Source organism: Schistocerca cancellata, chromosome 5 (genome assembly GCF_023864275.1).
Source record: "Schistocerca cancellata isolate TAMUIC-IGC-003103 chromosome 5, iqSchCanc2.1, whole genome shotgun sequence".
Lineage (NCBI taxonomy): Eukaryota > Metazoa > Arthropoda > Insecta > Orthoptera > Acrididae > Schistocerca > Schistocerca cancellata.
The window spans coordinates 2,740-26,649 of NC_064630.1; the positions used below are offsets into that span (position 1 = coordinate 2,740).

The window sequence follows — 23,910 nt, forward strand, 5'->3', positions numbered from 1 at the left end:
ACGACACACTACGAATCGAAGGATGAGTTCTGAAATAAGTCAGGGCCTACTGTTTTGTAGCAGTGCTAAATTCCGCAAAGTAAATAAACAAAAAAAAAAAAAAACAAAAAAAAAAAAAAAAACAAAGAAATAAAATCTTCCGTTCTCGTCCGATCACCGAAGTGAAGCAACAACGTTAGTAGTACTCGGAAGGGTGAGCGCCTGGGAACTCTGGCTGCCTTCATTTTTCGCTTTTTAGTCGCTACTCCTGCCAGCCCTCTTCCCATACCACCTTTCTGTTGTGACAAAGAGACTTCCTTAAGCATTTGAAACGGCCGTAAGGTACGAAACTGCAGTAATTAACTCAGTTTGAAGGAGAATGTGCCAACCAAGTTTGCCAGGAAGGTCTTTGAAAACGACAAAACAGTACGAATCGGGCGGTATGCTCGAAATACGTTAGCGCCTGCCTATCGTTCTGCAGCGGCGTACAGCTCAAATTCGATCTGTAATCAATAATTTATTCTTTTGTCGTCTCGCCTCTCCCGCAGACGTTTCTCGCGCTTGTGCTGTCATATGGACGGCGACCCGAGCGGCAGCGAGCGGCAGTCGAGCAAAGTCGGGACAAGTCGGGACGGAAGGGGGGACAGGCGCCAATGCAAATGCACCGCGCAAATTACGCAAAAATCTGGAAGCGCGGCGTGTGTCAGGCAGGTGAGAAAGCTTCCGTCGCTCCAGCAGGACACTGCCACACCCCCGCGCAGTCCCGCCGCCACCCGGCCGCGCGCAAGCCCAGCGCCGGATAAACAGGAACAAGGTGCGTCGCCAGCGAGTGTCGGAGGCCACACGCACTAAACGAATGACAGGCGGTGCACCGAGCAGCTGTGTTGTGCGTCTCACCCGCGTTCGGCAGTCGCCTATGAGACGCCGAGGCGAGCGCGCACTCCGCGCCACCTTCGAGGTGGAAGGACGTGCTTTGCGTCAAATGTGCCACGGAAAGCGGCGATTGCGTGTGTTGGGAGAAGAGGCGAATGCTTCTTGTGTGGTGCGGCTACTGTATAAGGGACGCCAACGGCCATACCATGTTGAATACACCGGTTCTCGTCGATCACCGAAGTTAAGCAACATCGGGCCCGGTTAGTACTTGGATGGGTGACCGCCTGGGAACACCGGGTGCTGTTGGCTCTACCTCATTTTTTCATTTTACGTCGCTACACCTGCCAGCCCTCTTTTCATACTAACTTTCAGGTGTTGACAAAGATGCTTCCACAAGCATTTTAAATTACTGTATCAAACGTCAGATACGAAATTACAGTAATGAACTCAGTTTGAGCAAGAATGCGCGAAGGATGTGTCCTAGAACTCCTTGAAAATAACGACACACTACGAATCGAAGGATGAGTTCTGAAATAAGTCAGGGCCTACTGTTTTGTAGCAGTGCTAAATTCCGCAAAGTAAATAAACAAAAAAAAAAAAAACAAAAAAAAAAAAAAAACAAAGAAATAAAATCTTCCGTTCTCGTCGATCACCGAAGTGAAGCAACAAACGTTAGTAGTACTCGGAAGGGTGAGCGCCTGGAACTCTGGCTGCCTTCATTTTTCGCTTTTTAGTCGCTACTCCTGCCAGCCCTCTTCCCATACCACCTTTCTGTTGTGACAAAGAGACTTCCTTAAGCATTTGAAACGGCCGTAAGGTACGAAACTGCAGTAATTAACTCAGTTTGAAGGAGAATGTGCCAACCAAGTTTGCCAGGAAGTCTTTGAAAACGACAAAACAGTACGAATCGGGCGGTATGCTCCGAAATACGTTAGCGCCTGCCTATCGTTCTGCAGCGGCGTACAGCTCCAAATTCGATCTGTAATCATAAATTTATTCTTTTGTCGTCTCGCCTCCTCCCGCAGACGTTTCTCGCGCTTGTGCTGTCATATGGACGGCGACCCGAGCGGCAGCGAGCGGCAGTCGAGCAAAGTCGGGACAAGTCGGGACGGAAGGGGGGACAGGCGCCAATGCAAATGCACCGCGCAAATTACGCAAAATCTGGAAGCGCGGCGTGTGTCAGGCAGGTGAGAAAGCTTCCGTCGCTCCAGCAGGACACTGCCACACCCCGCGCAGTCCCGCCGCCACCCGGCCGCGCGCAAGCCCAGCGCCGGATAACAGGAACAAGGTGCGTCGCCAGCGAGTGTCGGAGGCCACACGCACTAAACGAATGACAGGCGGTGCACCGAGCAGCTGTGTTGTGCGTCTCACCCGCGTTCGGCAGTCGCCTATGAGACGCCGAGGCGAGCGCGCACCTCCGCGCCACCTTCGAGGTGGAAGGACGTGCTTTGCGTCAAATGTGCCACGGAAAGCGGGCGATTTTTTCATTTTTACGTCGCTACACCTGCCAGCCCTCTTTTCATACTAACTTTCAGGTGTTGACAAAGATGCTTCCACAAGCATTTTAAATTACTGTATCAAACGTCAGATACGAAATTACAGTAATGAACTCAGTTTGAGCAAGAATGCGCGAAGGATGTGTCCTAGAACTCCTTGAAAATAACGACACACTACGAATCGAAGGATGAGTTCTGAAATAAGTCAGGGCCTACTGTTTTGTAGCAGTGCTAAATTCCGCAAAGTAAATAAACAAAAAAAAAAAAAAAACAAAAAAAAAAAAAAAACAAAGAAATAAAATCTTCCGTTCTCGTCCGATCACCGAAGTGAAGCAACAACGTTAGTAGTACTCGGAAGGGTGAGCGCCTGGGAACTCTGGCTGCCTTCATTTTTTCGCTTTTTAGTCGCTACTCCTGCCAGCCCTCTTCCCATACCACCTTTCTGTTGTGACAAAGAGACTTCCTTAAGCATTTGAAACGGCCGTAAGGTACGAAACTGCAGTAATTAACTCAGTTTGAAGGAGAATGTGCCAACCAAGTTTGCCAGGAAGTCTTTGAAAACGACAAACAGTACGAATCGGGCGGTATGCTCCGAAATACGTTAGCGCCTGCCTATCGTTCTGCAGCGGCGTACAGCTCCAAATTCGATCTGTAATCATAAATTTATTCTTTTGGTCGTCTCGCCCTCCTCCCGCAGACGTTTCTCGCGCTTGTGCTGTCATATGGACGGCGACCCGAGCGGCAGCGAGCGGCAGTCGAGCAAAGTCGGGACAAGTCGGGACGGAAGGGGGGACAGGCGCCAATGCAAATGCACCGCCGCAAATTACGCAAAAATCTGGAAGCGCGGCGTGTGTCAGGAAGGTGAGAAAGCTTCCGTCGCTCCAGCAGGACACTGCCACACCCCGCGCAGTCCCGCCGCCACCCGGCCGCGCGCAAGCCCAGCGCCGGATAACAGGAACAAGGTGCGTCGCCAGCGAGTGTCGGAGGCCACACGCACTAAACGAATGACAGGCGGTGCACCGAGCAGCTGTGTTGTGCGTCTCACCCGCGTTCGGCAGTCGCCTATGAGACGCCGAGGCGAGCGCGCACTCCGCGCCACCTTCGAGGTGGAAGGACGTGCTTTTGCGTCAAATGTGCCACGGAAAGCGGCGATTTTTTCATTTTTACGTCGCTACACCTGCCAGCCCTCTTTTCATACTAACTTTCAGGTGTTGACAAAGATGCTTCCACAAGCATTTTAAATTACTGTATCAAACGTCAGATACGAAATTACAGTAATGAACTCAGTTTGAGCAAGAATGCGCGAAGGATGTGTCCTAGAACTCCTTGAAAATAACGACACACTACGAATCGAAGGATGAGTTCTGAAATAAGTCAGGGCCTACTGTTTTGTAGCAGTGCTAAATTCCGCAAAGTAAATAACAAAAAAAAAAAAAAACAAAAAAAAAAAAAAAAACAAAGAAATAAAATCTTCCGTTCTCGTCCGATCACCGAAGTGAAGCAACAACGTTAGTAGTACTCGGAAGGGTGAGCGCCTGGGAACTCTGGCTGCCTTCATTTTTCGCTTTTTAGTCGCTACTCCTGCCAGCCCTCTTCCCATACCACCTTTCTGTTGTGACAAAGAGACTTCCTTAAGCATTTGAAACGGCCGTAAGGTACGAAACTGCAGTAATTAACTCAGTTTGAAGGAGAATGTGCCAACCAAGTTTGCCAGGAAGTCTTTGAAACGACAAAACAGTACGAATCGGGCGGTATGCTCCGAAATACGTTAGCGCCTGCCTATCGTTCTGCAGCGGCGTACAGCTCCAAATTCGATCTGTAATCATAAATTTATTCTTTTGTCGTCTCGCCTCCTCCCGCAGACGTTTCTCGCGCTTGTGCTGTCATATGGACGGCGACCCGAGCGCAGCGAGCGGCAGTCGAGCAAAGTCGGGACAAGTCGGGACGGAAGGGGGGACAGGCGCCAATGCAAATGCACCGCGCAAATTACGCAAAAATCTGGAAGCGCGGCGTGTGTCAGGCAGGTGAGAAAGCTTCCGTCGCTCCAGCAGGACACTGCCACACCCCGCGCAGTCCCGCCGCCACCCGGCCGCGCGCAAGCCCAGCGCCGGATAACAGGAACAAGGTGCGTCGCCAGCGAGTGTCGGAGGCCACACGCACTAAACGAATGACAGGCGGTGCACCGAGCAGCTGTGTTGTGCGTCTCACCCGCGTTCGGCAGTCGCCTATGAGACGCCGAGGCGAGCGCGCACTCCGCGCCACCTTCGAGGTGGAAGGACGTGCTTTGCGTCAAATGTGCCACGGAAAAAGCGGCGATTGCGTGTGTTGGGAGAAGAGGCGAATGCTTCTTGTGTGGTGCGGCTACTGTATAAGGACGCCAACGGCCATACCATGTTGAATACACCGGTTCTCGTCCGATCACCGAAGTTAAGCAACATCGGGCCCGGTTAGTACTTGGATGGGTGACCGCCTGGAACACCGGGTGCTGTTGGCTCTACCTCATTTTTTCATTTTTACGTCGCTACACCTGCCAGCCCTCTTTTCATACTAACTTTCAGGTGTTGACAAAGATGCTTCCACAAGCATTTTAAATTACTGTATCAAACGTCAGATACGAAATTACAGTAATGAACTCAGTTTGAGCAAGAATGCGCGAAGGATGTGTCCTAGAACTCCTTGAAAATAACGACACACTACGAATCGAAGGATGAGTTCTGAAATAAGTCAGGGCCTACTGTTTTGTAGCAGTGCTAAATTCCGCAAAGTAAATAAACAAAAAAAAAAAAAAACAAAAAAAAAAAAAAAAACAAAGAATAAAATCTTCCGTTCTCGTCCGATCACCGAAGTGAAGCAACAACGTTAGTAGTACTCGGAAGGGTGAGCGCCTGGGAACTCTGGCTGCCTTCATTTTTCGCTTTTTAGTCGCTACTCCTGCCAGCCCCTCTTCCCATACCACCTTTCTGTTGTGACAAAGAGACTTCCTTAAGCATTTGAAACGGCCGTAAGGTACGAAACTGCAGTAATTAACTCAGTTTGAAGGAGAATGTGCCAACCAAGTTTGCCAGGAAGTCTTTGAAAACGACAAAACAGTACGAATCGGGCGGTATGCTCCGAAATACGTTAGCGCCTGCCTATCGTTCTGCAGCGGCGTACAGCTCCAAATTCGATCTGTAATCATAAATTTATTCTTTTGTCGTCTCGCCTCCTCCCGCAGACGTTTCTCGCGCTTGTGCTGTCATATGGACGGCGACCCGAGCGGCAGCGAGCGGCAGTCGAGCAAAGTCGGGACAAGTCGGGACGGAAGGGGGACAGGCGCCAATGCAAATGCACCGCGCAAATTACGCAAAAATCTGGAAGCGCGGCGTGTGTCAGGCAGGTGAGAAAGCTTCCGTCGCTCCAGCAGGACACTGCCACACCCCGCGCAGTCCCGCCGCCACCCGGCCGCGCGCAAGCCCAGCGCCGGATAACAGGAACAAGGTGCGTCGCCAGCGAGTGTCGGAGGCCACACGCACTAAACGAATGACAGGCGGTGCACCGAGCAGCTGTGTTGTGCGTCTCACCCGCGTTCGGCAGTCGCCCTATGAGACGCCGAGGCGAGCGCGCACTCCGCGCCACCTTCGAGGTGGAAGGACGTGCTTTGCGTCAAATGTGCCACGGAAAGCGGCGATTTTTTCATTTTTACGTCGCTACACCTGCCAGCCCTCTTTTCATACTAACTTTCAGGTGTTGACAAAGATGCTTCCACAAGCATTTTAAATTACTGTATCAAACGTCAGATACGAAATTACAGTAATGAACTCAGTTTGAGCAAGAATGCGCGAAGGATGTGTCCTAGAACTCCTTGAAAATAACGACACACTACGAATCGAAGGATGAGTTCTGAAATAAGTCAGGCCTACTGTTTTGTAGCAGTGCTAAATTCCGCAAAGTAAATAAACAAAAAAAAAAAAAACAAAAAAAAAAAAAAAAAACAAAGAAATAAAATCTTCCGTTCTCGTCCGATCACCGAAGTGAAGCAACAACGTTAGTAGTACTCGGAAGGGTGAGCGCCTGGGAACTCTGGCTGCCTTCATTTTTCGCTTTTTAGTCGCTACTCCTGCCAGCCCTCTTCCATACCACCTTTCTGTTGTGACAAAGAGACTTCCTTAAGCATTTGAAACGGCCGTAAGGTACGAAACTGCAGTAATTAACTCAGTTTGAAGGAGAATGTGCCAACCAAGTTTGCCAGGAAGTCTTTGAAAACGACAAAACAGTACGAATCGGGCGGTATGCTCCGAAATACGTTAGCGCCTGCCTATCGTTCTGCAGCGGCGTACAGCTCCAAAATTCGATCTGTAATCATAAATTTATTCTTTTGTCGTCTCGCCTCCTCCCGCAGACGTTTCTCGCGCTTGTGCTGTCCATATGGACGGCGACCCGAGCGGCAGCGAGCGGCAGTCGAGCAAAGTCGGGACAAGTCGGGACGGAAGGGGGGACAGGCGCCAATGCAAATGCACCGCGCAAATTACGCAAAAATCTGGAAGCGCGGCGTGTGTCAGGCAGGTGAGAAAGCTTCCGTCGCTCCAGCAGGACACTGCCACACCCCGCGCAGTCCCGCCGCCACCCGGCCGCGCGCAAGCCCAGCGCCGGATAACAGGAACAAGGTGCGTCGCCAGCGAGTGTCGGAGGCCACACGCACCTAAACGAATGACAGGCGGTGCACCGAGCAGCTGTGTTGTGCGTCTCACCCGCGTTCGGCAGTCGCCTATGAGACGCCGAGGCGAGCGCGCACTCCGCGCCACCTTCGAGGTGGAAGGACGTGCTTTGCGTCAAATGTGCCACGGAAAGCGGCGATTTTTTCATTTTTACGTCGCTACACTGCCAGCCCTCTTTTCATACTAACTTTCAGGTGTTGACAAAGATGCTTCCACAAGCATTTTAAATTACTGTATCAAACGTCAGATACGAAATTACAGTAATGAACTCAGTTTGAGCAAGAATGCGCGAAGGATGTGTCCTAGAACTCCTTGAAAATAACGACACACTACGAATCGAAGGATGAGTTCTGAAATAAGTCAGGGCCTACTGTTTTGTAGCAGTGCTAAATTCCGCAAAGTAAATAAACAAAAAAAAAAAAAAACAAAAAAAAAAAAAAAAACAAAGAAATAAAATCTTCCGTTCTCGTCCGATCACCGAAGTGAAGCAACAACGTTAGTAGTACTCGGAAGGGTGAGCGCCTGGGAACTCTGCTGCCTTCATTTTTCGCTTTTTAGTCGCTACTCCTGCAGCCCTCTTCCCATACCACCTTTCTGTTGTGACAAAGAGACTTCCTTAAGCATTTGAAACGGCCGTAAGGTACGAAACTGCAGTAAATTAACTCAGTTTGAAGGAGAATGTGCCAACCAAGTTTGCAGGAAGTCTTTGAAAACGACAAAACAGTACGAATCGGGCGGTATGCTCCGAAATACGTTAGCGCCTGCCTATCGTTCTGCAGCGGCGTACAGCTCCAAATTCGATCTGTAATCATAAATTTATTCTTTTGTCGTCTCGCCTCCTCCCGCAGACGTTTCTCGCGCTTGTGCTGTCATATGGACGGCGACCCGAGCGGCAGCGAGCGGCAGTCGAGCAAAGTCGGGACAAGTCGGGACGGAAGGGGGGACAGGCGCCAATGCAAATGCACCGCGCAAATTACGCAAAAATCTGGAAGCGCGGCGTGTGTCAGGCAGGTGAGAAAGCTTCCGTCGCTCCAGCAGGACACTGCCACACCCCGCGCAGTCCCGCCGCCACCCGGCCGCGCGCAAGCCCAGCGCCGGATAACAGGAACAAGGTGCGTCGCCAGCGAGTGTCGGAGGCCACACGCACTAAACGAATGACAGGCGGTGCACCGAGCAGCTGTGTTGTGCGTCTCACCCGCGTTCGCAGTCGCCTATGAGACGCCGAGGCGAGCGCGCACTCCGCGCCACCTTCGAGGTGGAAGGACGTGCTTTGCGTCAAATGTGCCACGGAAAGCGGCGATTTTTTCATTTTTACGTCGCTACACCTGCCAGCCCTCTTTTCATACTAACTTTCAGGTGTTGACAAAGATGCTTCACAAGCATTTTAATTACTGTATCAAACGTCAGATACGAAATTACAGTAATGAACTCAGTTTGAGCAAGAATGCGCGAAGGATGTGTCTAGAACTCCTTGAAAATAACGACACACTACGAATCGAAGGATGAGTTCTGAAATAAGTCAGGGCCTACTGTTTTGTAGCAGTGCTAAATTCCGCAAAGTAAATAAACAAAAAAAAAAAAAAACAAAAAAAAAAAAAAAAACAAAGAAATAAAATCTTCCGTTCTCGTCCGATCACCGAAGTGAAGCAACAACGTTAGTAGTACTCGGAAGGGTGAGCGCCTGGGAACTCTGGCTGCCTTCATTTTTCGCTTTTTAGTCGCTACTCCTGCCAGCCCTCTTCCCATACCACCTTTCTGTTGTGACAAAGAGACTTCCTTAAGCATTTGAAACGGCCGTAAGGTACGAAACTGCAGTAATTAACTCAGTTTGAAGGAGAATGTGCCAACCAAGTTTGCCAGGAAGTCTTTGAAAACGACAAAACAGTACGAATCGGGCGGTATGCTCCGAAATACGTTAGCGCCTGCCTATCGTTCTGCAGCGGCGTACAGCTCCAAATTCGATCTGTAATCATAAATTTATTCTTTTGTCGTCTCGCCTCCTCCCGCAGACGTTTCTCGCGCTTGTGCTGTCATATGGACGGCGACCCGAGCGGCAGCGAGCGGCAGTCGAGCAAAGTCGGGACAAGTCGGGACGGAAGGGGGGACAGGCGCCAATGCAAATGCACCGCGCAAATTACGCAAAAATCTGGAAGCGCGGCGTGTGTCAGGCAGGTGAGAAAGCTTCCGTCGCTCCAGCAGGACACTGCCACACCCCGCGCAGTCCCGCCGCCACCCGGCCGCGCGCAAGCCCAGCGCCGGATAACAGGAACAAGGTGCGTCGCCAGCGAGTGTCGGAGGCCACACGCACTAAACGAATGACAGGCGGTGCACCGAGCAGCTGTGTTGTGCGTCTCACCCGCGTTCGGCAGTCGCCTATGAGACGCCGAGGCGAGCGCGCACTCCGCGCCACCTTCGAGGTGGAAGGACGTGCTTTGCGTCAAATGTGCCACGGAAAGCGGCGATTTTTTCATTTTTACGTCGCTACACCTGCCAGCCCTCTTTTCATACTAACTTTCAGGTGTTGACAAAGATGCTTCCACAAGCATTTTAAATTACTGTATCAAACGTCAGATACGAAATTACAGTAATGAACTCAGTTTGAGCAAGAATGCGCGAAGGATGTGTCCTAGAACTCTTGAAAATAACGACACACTACGAATCGAAGGATGAGTTCTGAAATAAGTCAGGGCCTACTGTTTTGTAGCAGTGCTAAATTCCGCAAAGTAAATAAACAAAAAAAAAAAAAAAACAAAAAAAAAAAAAAAACAAAGAAATAAAATCTTCCGTTCTCGTCGATCACCGAAGTGAAGCAACAACGTTAGTAGTACTCGGAAGGGTGAGCGCCTGGGAACTCTGGCTGCCTTCATTTTTCGCTTTTTAGTCGCTACTCCTGCCAGCCCTCTTCCCATACCACCTTTCTGTTGTGACAAAGAGACTTCCTTAGCATTTGAAACGGCCGTAAGGTACGAAACTGCAGTAATTAACTCAGTTTGAAGGAGAATGTGCCAACCAAGTTTGCCAGGAAGTCTTTGAAAACGACAAAACAGTACGAATCGGGCGGTATGCTCCGAAATACGTTAGCGCCTGCCTATCGTTCTGCAGCGGCGTACAGCTCCAAATTCGATCTGTAATCATAAATTTATTCTTTTGTCGTCTCGCCTCCTCCCGCAGACGTTTCTCGCGCTTGTGCTGTCATATGGACGGCGACCCGAGCGGCAGCGAGCGGCAGTCGAGCAAAGTCGGGACAAGTCGGGACGGAAGGGGGGACAGGCGCCAATGCAAATGCACCGCGCAAATTACGCAAAAATCTGGAAGCGCGGCGTGTGTCAGGCAGGTGAGAAAGCTTCCGTCGCTCCAGCAGGACACTGCCACACCCCGCGCAGTCCCGCCGCCACCCGGCCGCGCGCAAGCCCAGCGCCGGATAACAGGAACAAGGTGCGTCGCCAGCGAGTGTCGGAGGCCACACGCACTAAACGAATGACAGGCGGTGCACCGAGCAGCTGTGTTGTGCGTCTCACCCGCGTTCGGCAGTCGCCTATGAGACGCCGAGGCGAGCGCGCACCTCCGCGCCACCTTCGAGGTGGAAGGACGTGCTTTGCGTCAAATGTGCCACGGAAAGCGGCGATTTTTTTCATTTTTACGTCGCTACACCTGCCAGCCCTCTTTTCATACTAACTTTCAGGTGTTGACAAAGATGCTTCCACAAGCATTTTAAATTACTGTATCAAACGTCAGATACGAAATTACAGTAATGAACTCAGTTTGAGCAAGAATGCGCGAAGGATGTGTCCTAGAACTCCTTGAAAATAACGACACACTACGAATCGAAGGATGAGTTCTGAAATAAGTCAGGGCCTACTGTTTTGTAGCAGTGCTAAATTCCGCAAAGTAAATAAACAAAAAAAAAAAAAAAACAAAAAAAAAAAAAAAAAACAAAGAAATAAAATCTTCCGTTCTCGTCCGATCACCGAAGTGAAGCAACAACGTTAGTAGTACTCGGAAGGGTGAGCGCCTGGGAACTCTGGCTGCCTTCATTTTCGCTTTTTAGTCGCTACTCCTGCCAGCCCTCTTCCCATACCACCTTTCTGTTGTGACAAAGAGACTTCCTTAAGCATTTGAAACGGCCGTAAGGTACGAAACTGCAGTAATTAACTCAGTTTGAAGGAGAATGTGCCAACCAAGTTTGCCAGGAAGTCTTTGAAAACGACAAAACAGTACGAATCGGGCGGTATGCTCCGAAATACGTTAGCGCCTGCCTATCGTTCTGCAGCGGCGTACAGCTCCAATTCGATCTGTAATCATAAATTTATTCTTTTGTCGTCTCGCCTCCTCCCGCAGACGTTTCTCGCGCTTGTGCTGTCATATGGACGGCGACCCGAGCGGCAGCGAGCGGCAGTCGAGCAAAGTCGGGACAAGTCGGGACGGAAGGGGGGACAGGCGCCAATGCAAATGCACCCGCGCAAATTACGCAAAAATCTGGAAGCGCGGCGTGTGTCAGGCAGGTGAGAAAGCTTCCGTCGCTCCAGCAGGACACTGCCACACCCCGCGCAGTCCCGCCGCCACCCGGCCGCGCGCAAGCCCAGCGCCGGATAACAGGAACAAGGTGCGTCGCCAGCGAGTGTCGGAGGCCACACGCACTAAACGAATGACAGGCGGTGCACCGAGCAGCTGTGTTGTGCGTCTCACCCGCGTTCGGCAGTCGCCTATGAGACGCCGAGGCGAGCGCGCACTCCGCGCCACCTTCGAGGTGGAAGGACGTGCTTTGCGTCAAATGTGCCACGGAAAGCGGCGATTGCGTGTGTTGGGAGAAGAGGCGAATGCTTCTTGTGTGGTGCGGCTACTGTATAAGGGACGCCAACGGCCATACCATGTTGAATACACCGGTTCTCGTCCGATCACCGAAGTTAAGCAACATCGGGCCCGGTTAGTACTTGGATGGGTGACCGCCTGGGAACACCGGGTGCTGTTGGCTCTACCTCATTTTTTCATTTTTACGTCGCTACACCTGCCAGCCCTCTTTTCATACTAACTTTCAGGTGTTGACAAAGATGCTTCCACAAGCATTTTAAATTACTGTATCAAACGTCAGATACGAAATTACAGTAATGAACTCAGTTTGAGCAAGAATGCGCGAAGGATGTGTCCTAGAACTCCTTGAAAATAACGACACACTACGAATCGAAGGATGAGTTCTGAAATAAGTCAGGGCCTACTGTTTTGTAGCAGTGCTAAATTCCGCAAAGTAAATAAACAAAAAAAAAAAAACAAAAAAAAAAAAAAAAACAAAGAAATAAAATCTTCCGTTCTCGTCCGATCACCGAAGTGAAGCAACAACGTTAGTAGTACTCGGAAGGGTGAGCGCCTGGGAACTCTGGCTGCCTTCATTTTTCGCTTTTTAGTCGCTACTCCTGCCAGCCCTCTTCCCATACCACCTTTCTGTTGTGACAAAGAGACTTCCTTAAGCATTTGAAACGGCCGTAAGGTACGAAACTGCAGTAATTAACTCAGTTTGAAGGAGAATGTGCCAACCAAGTTTGCCAGGAAGTCTTTGAAAACGACAAAACAGTACGAATCGGGCGGTATGCTCCGAAATACGTTAGCGCCTGCCTATCGTTCTGCAGCGGCGTACAGCTCCAAATTCGATCTGTAATCATAAATTTATTCTTTTGTCGTCTCGCCTCCTCCCGCAGACGTTTCTCGCGCTTGTGCTGTCATATGGACGGCGACCCGAGCGGCAGCGAGCGGCAGTCGAGCAAAGTCGGGACAAGTCGGGACGGAAGGGGGGACAGGCGCCAATGCAAATGCACCGCGCAAATTACGCAAAAATCTGGAAGCGCGGCGTGTGTCAGGCAGGTGAGAAAGCTTCCGTCGCTCCAGCAGGACACTGCCACACCCCGCGCAGTCCCGCCGCCACCCGGCCGCGCGCAAGCCCAGCGCCGGATAACAGGAACAAGGTGCGTCGCCAGCGAGTGTCGGAGGCCACACGCACTAAACGAATGACAGGCGGTGCACCGAGCAGCTGTGTTGTGCGTCTCACCCGCGTTCGGCAGTCGCCTATGAGACGCCGAGGCGAGCGCGCACTCCGCGCCACCTTCGAGGTGGAAGGACGTGCTTTGCGTCAAATGTGCCACGGAAAGCGGCGATTGCGTGTGTTGGGAGAAGAGGCGAATGCTTCTTGTGTGGTGCGGCTACTGTATAAGGACGCCAACGGCCATACCATGTTGAATACACCGGTTCTCGTCCGATCACCGAAGTTAAGCAACATCGGGCCCGGTTAGTACTTGGATGGGTGACCGCCTGGGAACACCGGGTGCTGTTGGCTCTACCTCATTTTTTCATTTTTACGTCGCTACACCTGCCAGCCCTCTTTTCATACTAACTTTCAGGTGTTGACAAAGATGCTTCCACAAGCATTTTAAATTACTGTATCAAACGTCAGATACGAAATTACAGTAATGAACTCAGTTTGAGCAAGAATGCGCGAAGGATGTGTCCTAGAACTCCTTGAAAATAACGACACACTACGAATCGAAGGATGAGTTCTGAAATAAGTCAGGGCCTACTGTTTTGTAGCAGTGCTAAATTCCGCAAAGTAAATAAACAAAAAAAAAAAAACAAAAAAAAAAAAAAAAACAAAGAAATAAAATCTTCCGTTCTCGTCCGATCACCGAAGTGAAGCAACAACGTTAGTAGTACTCGGAAGGGTGAGCGCCTGGGAACTCTGGCTGCCTTCATTTTTCGCTTTTTAGTCGCTACTCCTGCCAGCCCTCTTCCCATACCACCTTTCTGTTGTGACAAAGAGACTTCCTTAAGCATTTGAAACGGCCGTAAGGTACGAAACTGCAGTAATTAACTCAGTTTGAAGGAGAATGTGCCAACCAAGTTTGCCAGGAAGTCTTTGAAAACGACAAAACAGTACGAATCGGGCGGTATGCTCCGAAATACGTTAGCGCCTGCCTATCGTTCTGCAGCGGCGTACAGCTCCAAATTCGATCTGTAATCATAAATTTATTCTTTTGTCGTCTCGCCTCCTCCCGCAGACGTTTCTCGCGCTTGTGCTGTCATATGGACGGCGACCCGAGCGGCAGCGAGCGGCAGTCGAGCAAAGTCGGGACAAGTCGGGACGGAAGGGGGGACAGGCGCCAATGCAAATGCACCGCGCAAATTACGCAAAAATCTGGAAGCGCGGCGTGTGTCAGGCAGGTGAGAAAGCTTCCGTCGCTCCAGCAGGACACTGCCACACCCCGCGCAGTCCCGCCGCCACCCGGCCGCGCGCAAGCCCAGCGCCGGATAACAGGAACAAGGTGCGTCGCCAGCGAGTGTCGGAGGCCACACGCACTAAACGAATGACAGGCGGTGCACCGAGCAGCTGTGTTGTGCGTCTCACCCGCGTTCGGCAGTCGCCTATGAGACGCCGAGGCGAGCGCGCACTCCGCGCCACCTTCGAGGTGGAAGGACGTGCTTTGCGTCAAATGTGCCACGGAAAGCGGCGATTTTTTCATTTTTACGTCGCTACACCTGCCAGCCCTCTTTTCATACTAACTTTCAGGTGTTGACAAAGATGCTTCCACAAGCATTTTAAATTACTGTATCAAACGTCAGATACGAAATTACAGTAATGAACTCAGTTTGAGCAAGAATGCGCGAAGGATGTGTCCTAGAACTCCTTGAAAATAACGACACACTACGAATCGAAGGATGAGTTCTGAAATAAGTCAGGGCCTACTGTTTTGTAGCAGTGCTAAATTCCGCAAAGTAAATAAACAAAAAAAAAAAAAAACAAAAAAAAAAAAAAAAACAAAGAAATAAAATCTTCCGTTCTCGTCCGATCACCGAAGTGAAGCAACAACGTTAGTAGTACTCGGAAGGGTGAGCGCCTGGGAACTCTGGCTGCCTTCATTTTTCGCTTTTTAGTCGCTACTCCTGCCAGCCCTCTTCCCATACCACCTTTCTGTTGTGACAAAGAGACTTCCTTAAGCATTTGAAACGGCCGTAAGGTACGAAACTGCAGTAATTAACTCAGTTTGAAGGAGAATGTGCCAACCAAGTTTGCCAGGAAGTCTTTGAAAACGACAAAACAGTACGAATCGGGCGGTATGCTCCGAAATACGTTAGCGCCTGCCTATCGTTCTGCAGCGGCGTACAGCTCCAAATTCGATCTGTAATCATAAATTTATTCTTTTGTCGTCTCGCCTCCTCCCGCAGACGTTTCTCGCGCTTGTGCTGTCATATGGACGGCGACCCGAGCGGCAGCGAGCGGCAGTCGAGCAAAGTCGGGACAAGTCGGGACGGAAGGGGGGACAGGCGCCAATGCAAATGCACCGCGCAAATTACGCAAAAATCTGGAAGCGCGGCGTGTGTCAGGCAGGTGAGAAAGCTTCCGTCGCTCCAGCAGGACACTGCCACACCCCGCGCAGTCCCGCCGCCACCCGGCCGCGCGCAAGCCCAGCGCCGGATAACAGGAACAAGGTGCGTCGCCAGCGAGTGTCGGAGGCCACACGCACTAAACGAATGACAGGCGGTGCACCGAGCAGCTGTGTTGTGCGTCTCACCCGCGTTCGGCAGTCGCCTATGAGACGCCGAGGCGAGCGCGCACTCCGCGCCACCTTCGAGGTGGAAGGACGTGCTTTGCGTCAAATGTGCCACGGAAAGCGGCGATTGCGTGTGTTGGGAGAAGAGGCGAATGCTTCTTGTGTGGTGCGGCTACTGTATAAGGACGCCAACGGCCATACCATGTTGAATACACCGGTTCTCGTCCGATCACCGAAGTTAAGCAACATCGGGCCCGGTTAGTACTTGGATGGGTGACCGCCTGGGAACACCGGGTGCTGTTGGCTCTACCTCATTTTTTCATTTTTACGTCGCTACACCTGCCAGCCCTCTTTTCATACTAACTTTCAGGTGTTGACAAAGATGCTTCCACAAGCATTTTAAATTACTGTATCAAACGTCAGATACGAAATTACAGTAATGAACTCAGTTTGAGCAAGAATGCGCGAAGGATGTGTCCTAGAACTCCTTGAAAATAACGACACACTACGAATCGAAGGATGAGTTCTGAAATAAGTCAGGGCCTACTGTTTTGTAGCAGTGCTAAATTCCGCAAAGTAAATAAACAAAAAAAAAAAAACAAAAAAAAAAAAAAAAACAAAGAAATAAAATCTTCCGTTCTCGTCCGATCACCGAAGTGAAGCAACAACGTTAGTAGTACTCGGAAGGGTGAGCGCCTGGGAACTCTGGCTGCCTTCATTTTTCGCTTTTTAGTCGCTACTCCTGCCAGCCCTCTTCCCATACCACCTTTCTGTTGTGACAAAGAGACTTCCTTAAGCATTTGAAACGGCCGTAAGGTACGAAACTGCAGTAATTAACTCAGTTTGAAGGAGAATGTGCCAACCAAGTTTGCCAGGAAGTCTTTGAAAACGACAAAACAGTACGAATCGGGCGGTATGCTCCGAAATACGTTAGCGCCTGCCTATCGTTCTGCAGCGGCGTACAGCTCCAAATTCGATCTGTAATCATAAATTTATTCTTTTGTCGTCTCGCCTCCTCCCGCAGACGTTTCTCGCGCTTGTGCTGTCATATGGACGGCGACCCGAGCGGCAGCGAGCGGCAGTCGAGCAAAGTCGGGACAAGTCGGGACGGAAGGGGGGACAGGCGCCAATGCAAATGCACCGCGCAAATTACGCAAAAATCTGGAAGCGCGGCGTGTGTCAGGCAGGTGAGAAAGCTTCCGTCGCTCCAGCAGGACACTGCCACACCCCGCGCAGTCCCGCCGCCACCCGGCCGCGCGCAAGCCCAGCGCCGGATAACAGGAACAAGGTGCGTCGCCAGCGAGTGTCGGAGGCCACACGCACTAAACGAATGACAGGCGGTGCACCGAGCAGCTGTGTTGTGCGTCTCACCCGCGTTCGGCAGTCGCCTATGAGACGCCGAGGCGAGCGCGCACTCCGCGCCACCTTCGAGGTGGAAGGACGTGCTTTGCGTCAAATGTGCCACGGAAAGCGGCGATTGCGTGTGTTGGGAGAAGAGGCGAATGCTTCTTGTGTGGTGCGGCTACTGTATAAGGACGCCAACGGCCATACCATGTTGAATACACCGGTTCTCGTCCGATCACCGAAGTTAAGCAACATCGGGCCCGGTTAGTACTTGGATGGGTGACCGCCTGGGAACACCGGGTGCTGTTGGCTCTACCTCATTTTTTCATTTTTACGTCGCTACACCTGCCAGCCCTCTTTTCATACTAACTTTCAGGTGTTGACAAAGATGCTTCCACAAGCATTTTAAATTACTGTATCAAACGTCAGATACGAAATTACAGTAATGAACTCAGTTTGAGCAAGAATGCGCGAAGGATGTGTCCTAGAACTCCTTGAAAATAACGACACACTACGAATCGAAGGATGAGTTCTGAAATAAGTCAGGGCCTACTGTTTTGTAGCAGTGCTAAATTCCGCAAAGTAAATAAACAAAAAAAAAAAAACAAAAAAAAAAAAAAAAACAAAGAAATAAAATCTTCCGTTCTCGTCCGATCACCGAAGTGAAGCAACAACGTTAGTAGTACTCGGAAGGGTGAGCGCCTGGGAACTCTGGCTGCCTTCATTTTTCGCTTTTTAGTCGCTACTCCTGCCAGCCCTCTTCCCATACCACCTTTCTGTTGTGACAAAGAGACTTCCTTAAGCATTTGAAACGGCCGTAAGGTACGAAACTGCAGTAATTAACTCAGTTTGAAGGAGAATGTGCCAACCAAGTTTGCCAGGAAGTCTTTGAAAACGACAAAACAGTACGAATCGGGCGGTATGCTCCGAAATACGTTAGCGCCTGCCTATCGTTCTGCAGCGGCGTACAGCTCCAAATTCGATCTGTAATCATAAATTTATTCTTTTGTCGTCTCGCCTCCTCCCGCAGACGTTTCTCGCGCTTGTGCTGTCATATGGACGGCGACCCGAGCGGCAGCGAGCGGCAGTCGAGCAAAGTCGGGACAAGTCGGGACGGAAGGGGGGACAGGCGCCAATGCAAATGCACCGCGCAAATTACGCAAAAATCTGGAAGCGCGGCGTGTGTCAGGCAGGTGAGAAAGCTTCCGTCGCTCCAGCAGGACACTGCCACACCCCGCGCAGTCCCGCCGCCACCCGGCCGCGCGCAAGCCCAGCGCCGGATAACAGGAACAAGGTGCGTCGCCAGCGAGTGTCGGAGGCCACACGCACTAAACGAATGACAGGCGGTGCACCGAGCAGCTGTGTTGTGCGTCTCACCCGCGTTCGGCAGTCGCCTATGAGACGCCGAGGCGAGCGCGCACTCCGCGCCACCTTCGAGGTGGAAGGACGTGCTTTGCGTCAAATGTGCCACGGAAAGCGGCGATTGCGTGTGTTGGGAGAAGAGGCGAATGCTTCTTGTGTGGTGCGGCTACTGTATAAGGACGCCAACGGCCATACCATGTTGAATACACCGGTTCTCGTCCGATCACCGAAGTTAAGCAACATCGGGCCCGGTTAGTACTTGGATGGGTGACCGCCTGGGAACACCGGGTGCTGTTGGCTCTACCTCATTTTTTCATTTTTACGTCGCTACACCTGCCAGCCCTCTTTTCATACTAACTTTCAGGTGTTGACAAAGATGCTTCCACAAGCATTTTAAATTACTGTATCAAACGTCAGATACGAAATTACAGTAATGAACTCAGTTTGAGCAAGAATGCGCGAAGGATGTGTCCTAGAACTCCTTGAAAATAACGACACACTACGAATCGAAGGATGAGTTCTGAAATAAGTCAGGGCCTACTGTTTTGTAGCAGTGCTAAATTCCGCAAAGTAAATAAACAAAAAAAAAAAAACAAAAAAAAAAAAAAAAACAAAGAAATAAAATCTTCCGTTCTCGTCCGATCACCGAAGTGAAGCAACAACGTTAGTAGTACTCGGAAGGGTGAGCGCCTGGGAACTCTGGCTGCCTTCATTTTTCGCTTTTTAGTCGCTACTCCTGCCAGCCCTCTTCCCATACCACCTTTCTGTTGTGACAAAGAGACTTCCTTAAGCATTTGAAACGGCCGTAAGGTACGAAACTGCAGTAATTAACTCAGTTTGAAGGAGAATGTGCCAACCAAGTTTGCCAGGAAGTCTTTGAAAACGACAAAACAGTACGAATCGGGCGGTATGCTCCGAAATACGTTAGCGCCTGCCTATCGTTCTGCAGCGGCGTACAGCTCCAAATTCGATCTGTAATCATAAATTTATTCTTTTGTCGTCTCGCCTCCTCCCGCAGACGTTTCTCGCGCTTGTGCTGTCATATGGACGGCGACCCGAGCGGCAGCGAGCGGCAGTCGAGCAAAGTCGGGACAAGTCGGGACGGAAGGGGGGACAGGCGCCAATGCAAATGCACCGCGCAAATTACGCAAAAATCTGGAAGCGCGGCGTGTGTCAGGCAGGTGAGAAAGCTTCCGTCGCTCCAGCAGGACACTGCCACACCCCGCGCAGTCCCGCCGCCACCCGGCCGCGCGCAAGCCCAGCGCCGGATAACAGGAACAAGGTGCGTCGCCAGCGAGTGTCGGAGGCCACACGCACTAAACGAATGACAGGCGGTGCACCGAGCAGCTGTGTTGTGCGTCTCACCCGCGTTCGGCAGTCGCCTATGAGACGCCGAGGCGAGCGCGCACTCCGCGCCACCTTCGAGGTGGAAGGACGTGCTTTGCGTCAAATGTGCCACGGAAAGCGGCGATTGCGTGTGTTGGGAGAAGAGGCGAATGCTTCTTGTGTGGTGCGGCTACTGTATAAGGACGCCAACGGCCATACCATGTTGAATACACCGGTTCTCGTCCGATCACCGAAGTTAAGCAATCGGCAGCCGTGTGTACTACGTCTGTGTCCAGAGATGCTGTTTCAATTACGACTGTCAGTTATCTTGCTCTGCCGCCCTGTGATAGCTCGTCAGTGCACGGCTAGCGGCCGCTCTGTTGGCATCGCCGCGTTGCGTTCCGCTGTCGAGTTTCTCTTTTTCGCGCGTTTTTCGCGTAGTTGTTAAGTAACAGTTTGAAAATGGAAAACGTAAATAGATCGAACACATTGAACGTTATTTTCGACAAAGAAGCTGTACGCCCTACGGCATACGAAGCTCACGACTGGATTATTGACGAACTCGGCCTTACCGATACCGAAACGTACGGAGTCCAGTGGGACTTTATTACCGGAACCCTGTTTATGAAATTCAATGATGCGGAAATGTGCGAAAAGATCGTAAATGAAAACGGTGGAAAACGCAAGTTTAAATACCGTGACGGAAGCGTTTGCGACGTGACCGTGTGCCACGCGGGTTACGGTATTCGTCAAGTGCGCATTTTCAATCTCCCTTTTGAAATACCTACGCAAATGATCGCTCGTGGTCTCATGCCGTATGGGAATGTGCTTTCAGTGACGAATGAAAAATGGGGTAGTGGTTTCCGCCTACAAGTATACAACGGAGTAAGAAGTGTGCTTATTGAACTGAAACAGCACATCCCGTCCTTTCTAGTCATAGGCGGCTACAGGGCCTTTATATCGTACAATGGACAGCCACAGACGTGCTCGTACTGCAATGCAACCGACCACTTTCGACAAAATTGTCCGAACAGACGTCGGCCTGTGCAGCTCCCGCTCGGCGGTGATAGCGCACAAGCGCAGAAAAACTCGTATGCGTCTGTAGCGTTGGGTGTTGCTCCGATTCGGCCCTCGTCACTCCCTGTGACAGAGGCTGTGTGCGAATCGTCTGCGACCCCAGCCAACACGGACATTGTCATGGACGTAACAGAAATTGATGAAAAAGCCGCCATTCCAGAAAATTCTCTCGGCAATAATGCCACAAACGTCACGGTTGTGGCTGACGTTCACCCCGAGCCGCCAAACAGTGACGATACTGCATCAGATATTTTTCCGAGCAACACGCAAAATTCAGAGCGTGGGCGCAGCCCTGCTGCTGTCCCCTCAGAAATGCGTGTTTCACGTAAAGACCCCAGTCCATCCCCGAGTAGGAGGTCGGTGAGCCATTCACCGAATAAATCTTCGAAAAGGAAACATCGACGCGGCCGTGGAAACGGAAATTCAGATGCAACTTCTAAATCAGATCAACAATGCCCCGTGACAGTCGTCCCTGTTGCGTCGCCTGAAACAGAAGCAGAACGCCGGCGCGAGGCAACTGTTCGACATCTAAGGGAATTTCTAAATAAGAAAGAGAAAGAAATCAGCGTACAACCGCTCGTAACTGAGGCTCTATTACCAGCGCCAATTAAAAGAAAGGCAGAGGAAATGCACGAGTGTCGTGCTCGGCACACAGCCCACGTCCCGACGGGCGACATTCGTGCCGTCCATGCCATGCAAATCGATTCGCCACATATGCACGTACCGATGGAAACCAACAATGATCCCTCCCGCTCAGATCAACAACGCAATACTGTTTGGTCCGACGACGTTTAAGTACAAACTCGGTTGAAAATCTGTTTGCAATAGTCGTCACATAACAAAACTAACCATTCGCAGATTGAAATTATCTCCATTTATACCCTGTCTCCCTTAGTTCATGTTACTCTTTTTCTTTCTCCACTTCCAATGCCTGTCTGTCATACGCAAATAAAAGATTTATCTATTCTTACCTTAAATATAAACGGGATTTCTGCAGCTCACAAAATTCTGTCCCTAGTGGACTTTGTACATTACAGTAGTTTTGACGTAATTTTCCTTCAGGAAGTTACCGCAAACATCCTCCATAACATAAATGGATATGATGTTATTTATAATGTTAACAATAACATGAAATGCGGTACCGCGATTTTATACAAAAATTCCCTACAGCCAGACAATGTCCAAACGTTGCCGAGCGGACGCGCAATTGCGTGCAATATACAAGGCATGAGATTTATTAATATTTACGCCCCCTCAGGCACAGATAATAGACGAATGCGTGCAGCATTTTTCAGCCACGAAATAATTCCCTTGTTTGATACCACACGTCCAATAATTCTCGGTGGCGATTTTAACTGTGTAACAGACGCATCCGACCAGCACCCTACGGCCACTATGTGTCCTGAATTAGTGAAACTATTGACCGCCAAAGATCTGCGAGATACGTGGCGCCTCCTTAACCCACACACAACGCAGTATACGCACATATACAATAGTGGAGCAAGCAGAATAGACCGCATATACGTCTCTCAACAGATTGCAAACAACCTGAATAGTGTAGACATCATCCCTGTCGCGTTTAGCGACCATTGTGGCTATGTTGCTGCCATCCACCTACAGCGTACAAATGAAACACCTACTCCCAGGTTGTGGAAGCTTAATACGAAACATCTTGCCGCGACAGACTTCCGCTCGAAAATGCAATCTGTATGGCAGCATTGCCTGCAGAAAGAGAAAAACTACAGCTCAGCACTAGAGTGGTGGACATTCTACGCAAAGCCGCAAATTAGGATGATTGCTCAATGTTACAGCCAGGAGGTATCCTTCTGGACGCATCGCACAACAGAATTTTACCAACAATGCCTCAAAGACGCGTTAAACGCCCCCGTCGGACCAAATGAAAATCTCCGCCTTCGCTTAAACCGTATTAAAGCAAAGATTCTCCGTATACATAACGAAAAGGCAAAAGGAATTTTGGTCCGAAGTCGCGCCTTGTGCGCTTTGGACGACGAAGAACCGTCGTCCTATCATCTCGCGCGTGAAAAAACACGGGCAAGACGCAAACACGTAGAATCGATAACGACTGCGTCAGGCGAGCGCCTTACGCGGAAAACAGACATTCTCCAACATATTACAGCCCACTACACGGACTTATTTCGAGACGTTGCGACAGACGACGTGGCGCTAAATTATTTATTATGCGACCTGCAGACTGAGATTTCGGACGCGGAAAGAGAACAGTTGATAGCAGAGATGACAGTACAGAACACAAAACCTATTGTACAGTCGTGCTCTAAAGGAAAGTCGCCGGGACCTGATGGCCTGCCAACTGAATTCTATCAGGTCTACTGGGATATCTTTGGGCAAAAACTTACCGACATAGTAAATGAAGTAATTCGTGGCACGGAAATTCCCGCAAAATTTCTGGAAGGTCGAGTTGTGCTCGTCCCTAAAACGCAACATACATGTCGTATTCAAGATTTCCGACCCATTACGTTACTCAATACCGATTATAAAATCGTTGCAAGGTGCCTTGCAGCGAAGATGAAGCCAGTCATGAACAAAGCTATCAGCTCCTACCAAACGTGCGGAGTAACACACCACAATATTTTCCACGCAGCGTCCTTATACCGAGACATAGTGGCTCACACGGCAGTCCATAAATTATCGACAGCTATTCTATCCATTGACTTTGCGAATGCTTTCGATCGCATAAGCCACAAATACTTGCTACAGGTCATGACAAAAATGGGATTCGGCCGAGAATTTACCAAAATTATTGAAAATATTCTTACGGGAGCAAGATCAATAGTCACATTAAATGGATGGCAAACTAAACCGATCCCTATTTGCCGCTCTGTCAGGCAAGGATGTCCGCTGTCAATGTTCTTATTCGTGATCGCCATAGACCCGCTTCTCAGAACAATAGGCAGGACGTCAAAAGGAGTACAAATACACAATGCTTCCATTAAATGTGTGGCATACGCAGATGACGTAGGCGCTTTCCTTGACCACACAGCAGACATAGACTCGATACGCGCCTCCCTTCACCAGTATGAATGTGCGTCTGGAGCAGCGATAAATAGTTTTAAAACTGTCCTACTCCCACTGGGTCTGCTAGCCACCGATATTGTCCGCCCATGGTACAGAGTCGTGAGAGACCACCAAGTATTGGGTCTAGACATAACCGCGTGCCCGCAGCGTATGCAAGCACGAAATTGGAGAAGA

The 23,910-nt window shown here is 50.3% G+C and overlaps 7 non-coding genes across 7 annotated transcripts; all 7 read left to right on the plus strand.

Annotated features, from left to right (window-relative positions):
* The first annotated feature begins 1,043 nt into the window (after nucleotides 1–1,043).
* LOC126189611 (5S ribosomal RNA) lies at nucleotides 1,044–1,161 on the plus strand. The gene has a single exon (XR_007538111.1). It is a non-coding gene; the product is annotated as a 5S ribosomal RNA (ribosomal RNA).
* A 3,563-nt stretch (nucleotides 1,162–4,724) lies between these two features.
* Nucleotides 4,725–4,842, plus strand: LOC126189618 (5S ribosomal RNA). The gene has a single exon (XR_007538118.1). It is a non-coding gene; the product is annotated as a 5S ribosomal RNA (ribosomal RNA).
* A 7,053-nt stretch (nucleotides 4,843–11,895) lies between these two features.
* Nucleotides 11,896–12,014, plus strand: LOC126189053 (5S ribosomal RNA). The gene has a single exon (XR_007537904.1). It is a non-coding gene; the product is annotated as a 5S ribosomal RNA (ribosomal RNA).
* Nucleotides 12,015–13,245: 1,231 nt separating this feature from the next.
* LOC126189514 (5S ribosomal RNA) lies at nucleotides 13,246–13,364 on the plus strand. Its single transcript, XR_007538018.1, has one exon. It is a non-coding gene; the product is annotated as a 5S ribosomal RNA (ribosomal RNA).
* A 2,396-nt stretch (nucleotides 13,365–15,760) lies between these two features.
* On the plus strand, nucleotides 15,761–15,879 carry LOC126189630 (5S ribosomal RNA). Its single transcript, XR_007538130.1, has one exon. It is a non-coding gene; the product is annotated as a 5S ribosomal RNA (ribosomal RNA).
* A 1,231-nt stretch (nucleotides 15,880–17,110) lies between these two features.
* Nucleotides 17,111–17,229, plus strand: LOC126189747 (5S ribosomal RNA). The gene has a single exon (XR_007538218.1). It is a non-coding gene; the product is annotated as a 5S ribosomal RNA (ribosomal RNA).
* Nucleotides 17,230–18,460: 1,231 nt separating this feature from the next.
* Nucleotides 18,461–18,579, plus strand: LOC126189908 (5S ribosomal RNA). Its single transcript, XR_007538252.1, has one exon. It is a non-coding gene; the product is annotated as a 5S ribosomal RNA (ribosomal RNA).
* Nucleotides 18,580–23,910: the final 5,331 nt, after the last annotated feature.